Source organism: Otolemur garnettii, unplaced genomic scaffold (genome assembly GCF_000181295.1).
Source record: "Otolemur garnettii isolate 467f Iridium unplaced genomic scaffold, OtoGar3 scaffold00300, whole genome shotgun sequence".
NCBI lineage: Eukaryota > Metazoa > Chordata > Mammalia > Primates > Galagidae > Otolemur > Otolemur garnettii.
Window position 1 is genome coordinate 168,300 of NW_003852695.1, and position 4,470 is coordinate 172,769.

Genomic DNA, 4,470 nt, shown 5'->3' on the forward strand with positions numbered 1-4,470 from the left:
TGAGGTTCCCAAGCACATTTCAATTCCCAGACCAGCCAGCAAGAGACCTTCATTACTTACCACAGATCAGGAAATGTTACTGATGGGTATCTAGCCAGTTTTCCAAAGGGCTTTTTTATTGGCCTTTTAAAGTCAACCTTAATTCCTTAACACAGTCTGGACACCTCTGGAAATGCTAATCCAGCTTGGTAACATAACCAGTACCTTCATCATGTTCTATAGAACAATACAGATCCTTATGCAAATAACTGTATTGTCAGAAATTAAGAATACTTACAAATGGCTTTCAAATTCTGGAGAAATCAAGGAGAGAGAAAAAAATACGTTTCAAATTTTGCTCATAAGTACATACATTGTTTGAAAAGCTACAAATAGCTCAAAAGACAGAAAATGGTTTTCTTGACCTCTGGAAAACAAAACACAGAAAGAATCAACAATATTTCAAATAAAAATCCATAACAAACTAGCCCAGTTTCATGTAACTGATTTCTGTTCTGTTTAAAGTTTGATTAGAAATACTCATAGATATGTTAACTTTTCCATCAAAGTTCTAAAAGTCTGCTTTTAGTCTGAAGTTACTCAATATTCAAAGACATTAAGAATTTGAATTCAGTTGCTGGGCCTGCAAGTTTGTGTGGGGCCATGGATGTGGGTCTCTATTCTGCAGGATGGGGTTTGTTAAGCTTGTCAAGAATAAGGCCTACTTTAAGAGATACCAAGTGAAATTTAGAAGACAACAAGAGGGTAAAACTGACTACTATGCTTGGAAACACTTGGTGATACAGTATAAAAATAATACAATACAATACAATACATCCAAATACAGAATGATAGTTCATGTGACTAACAGAGACATCATTTGTCAGATTGCTTATGTCTGTGTAGAAGGGAATATGATAGTCTGCACAGCTTATGCACATGAACTACCAAAATATGGTGTGAAGGTTGGCCTGACAAATTGTGGTGCAGCACACTGTACTGACCTGCTGCTGGCCCGCAGGCTTCTCAATAGGTTTGGCATGGACAAGATCTATGAAGGCCAAGTGGAGGTGACTGGCAATGAATACAATGTGGAAAGCATCGATGGTCAGCCTGGTGCTTTTACATGCTATTTGGATGCAGGCCTTGCCAGGAATACCACTGGCAATAAAGTTTTTGAAGCCCTGAAGGGAGCTGTGGATGGAGGCTTGTCTATCCCTCACAGTACCAGACGATTCCCTGCTTATGATTCTGAAAGCAAGGAATTTAATGCTGAAGTACATTGGAAGCATATCATGGGACAGAATGTTGCAGATTATATGTGTTACCTAATGGAAGAAGATGAAGATGCTTACAAAAAACAGTTCTCTCGATATATGAAGAACATCGTCACTCCAGACACGATGGAGGAGATATATAAGAAAGCTCATGCGACTATACGAGATAACCCAGTCTATGAGAAGAAGCCCAAGAGAGAAATTAAAAAGAAGAGATGGAACTGTCCCAAAATATCCCTTGCCCAGAAGAAAGATCGGGTAGCTTAAAAGAAGACAAGCTTCCTTAGAGCTCAGGAGCAAGCTGCTGAAAGCTAAACCAACCAATTTTATATGAATATTTCTTGATTTAAAACAATAAACTTATTCATTAAGCAAAAAGAAAAAAAAGAATTTGAATTCAAGAAAATTTGTTAGCCTCTTAATATTTTTTCCTTTTGGGGGACAAACTTTAGACTCAGTCAGTTATAAAAAACAAGTTCTTTTTTTTTTTTTTGAGATGAATTAAAATTATTACAGACAATATACATTAGGATAGACTAATATTTTATACGTGAGGACAGACCAATGCTTTATAGGTAAGGACAGACTAATGCTTTCTAATATTGGAACATATATATAACCAAAACTCATACAAAATTAATCACCATTTCATATTTGACAATGTTTCCTATATAGTTTTAATAAATCAAATAAGTTTAATTTGTTTTTCTCAGATTTTCATTGGTCTTAATATTTTCAAAACACCAAATTTAGAGTTGTGTTTTTTATTGTTTAGTTGGCCTAAGCCAAGTTCAAACCTGACAGTCTCGATGCATGTGGCCAGTGCTGCAACCATTGTACAACGGGCGCCATGCCCCAAATTTAGCATTTTGATTTTGGAAGGTTTATAAAATATTAAAGGCATACAATATTTGTTTAAATAAAATTACAAGTCAAAAGATGTTAAAGGAAATACATAGTTAAGTGGATCACATGTAAATTTTCTTATAAATTTCCTTTTATGGGTTTCATTTAACCTGCACAGATAATCTACAAGCATTCTAAATCTTCAGTCCAGGCAGGGTCACCCCTGTCCTGCACTTTAACTTTTACCTGGTGCTTCACTTTCTTAAACAATCATTCTGTTTCAGGACAAATCACACAAGATTCTTTCCTTACACAATGCCATTTTCCTTTCTGTCTAATTTCTCTTACTCTTAAAAACCCATTTCCCACAAAACAGGATCCCTGTTTACTATGAAGTTACCCATTGACTTGGCCAAACTGACAATTAGAAGGTTTAAAAGGCAAGAATCTTATTCTTTGACAAAGACTCAGTTTCTTTAACAATTTAAACAAGTAAATTATTACAATTTACAAATGAGAAACATTTCATGAAACACAACATTGACACAGGATTTTTCCACTCACAGCTGGACAGGGAACTCCCATTTTTCAGACTCAGGTGCTCAGACATCAGACTTCCATCTCCAGGCACAAACATGTTGCAGGCTATGCCCTCCAAGCCCTAGCAAGGTCATGAACAATGCAGCCCCAAATGTTTTGGTTGGCTCCATCCTGACTAGGGAGCACACACCCTAATCCCTTCCCCAGAGAAAAACTACACCAAAGACCTAATAACTTTGCCCAAGGTGAGGGGCTGCATTCATTCATTTGCTAGAACAGTCATTCAGTTTGTAAAGGTATTTTCCATCTACCATGATCTGGCCAAAATATCTCTTAGGGCCAATTATTTACCCCTAGATAAAGGACTCATGCAGGAAACCTCCAACCTGGGCCTTCTCCCCTCTTTCAGAGGCTGTGCACCTCTGAAAGGTTGCTGCAGATATAGATGCAGCCCTTCTTGGCATGAGATTTACACTCTCTCCTTCAGATTTTCAAGGGCTATCCAGAACTCACTGGATTGCCTGAACTACTTTCTAAGGCACGGCCACTCTACCAATAGCTCTGGCATTCTTCAATCCCTCTTCTTGCCCCATAGTCCAACAAAATTCCATTTTATCACTAATCTGTGGCCCATGGGCTCAAGTCTCAAATTCCTGAGACAAAGGACTCACTAAAGAAGTTCTAGCAGCAAAACTACAACAACATTCTTTCTAGTCTATTTTCATGTTCCCCCAACTCCCACATGGCCACATGGCTACCAGTAAAGACAGAAAGTGGAAAACCTGAAACTTCCAGTTTTTTTCAGAATAGCTAGGGGGCAAACTTGAAGCAGGGAAGAAGGGAACACTCACATAATTGTTTTGCCTGGTGAAGGTGGGGAGCAAAACTTTACTTATTGTTACCACTCACATGCACACAACTTATTTAATCTGGGCAGCTTCAATTTTTTGCTCATCCTGCCATTTTGCCATAGGAGGCAAGCCAACACTCTTAGGTTCTGTGAGAGGAGGAGGCTGATAAAGGTGCCTAGTTGGGGGTATGAAGAGAACTGTCAGCTGGTCAGAGGAATTCACAGGGAATCCATATCACTTGGCTAATTTCTTAAAATCCTGGTAATTTTTGAAAGAGGCAGGACAGGGATGACCCTGCCTGGAATGAAGATTGTGTTCCATTCCTACACTATTCTGCCTAAATGTAGGAACAGGAAGTGGTAGCTAGGGAGATGCAGAAGAATTAAAACTATCTGGGGAAAATACTCCAGGTAGGGACAGGAGTATGAACAAGGTCACCACAAAGAGATAGAAACAAGTCAGTGCTACACACTCTCTGGTGGACCGGTCTGGAGGGGGCAGCACTACCAAGCCAATACCAAAAATAAGGATGAAGAGACCACTGATTGCCAGGCCAAGGATGCACCAGGCAGTGGGGCGGGGGGGGGTGTCTAGGCCACATAAAAACAAGTAGGTAAAAATAAAGTGGTCTCAGAAGGAGCAAAGTTTTGAAGGAAAAGACCTGCAATTTTCTCAGAAATGTCCCAAGACTGTTTGTTTCAGGCCGAGAGTAATCCTCCAAGAAACACTGAACAAATGACACAAACAATAAGACAGACATGGCTCAGCGCCTATAGCTCAACTGGCTAAGGCGCCAGCCACGTACACCTAAGGTGGCAGGTTCGAATCCCCAGCCCAGACCCGCCAAACAACAATGACGGCTGCAACCAAAAAATAGCCGGGCGCTGTGGCAGGAGCCTGTAGTCCCAGCTACTTGGGAGGCGGAGGCAGGAGACTCGCTTGAGCCCAGGAGTTGGAGGTTGCTGTGAGTTGTAATG

At 40.0% G+C, this 4,470-nt stretch overlaps 1 pseudogene; it reads left to right on the forward strand.

The window, feature by feature from the left end:
• Nucleotides 1-655: 655 nt before the first annotated feature.
• Nucleotides 656-1,627, forward strand: LOC100943314 (annotated as a pseudogene).
• The last annotated feature ends 2,843 nt before the right edge of the window (nucleotides 1,628-4,470 follow it).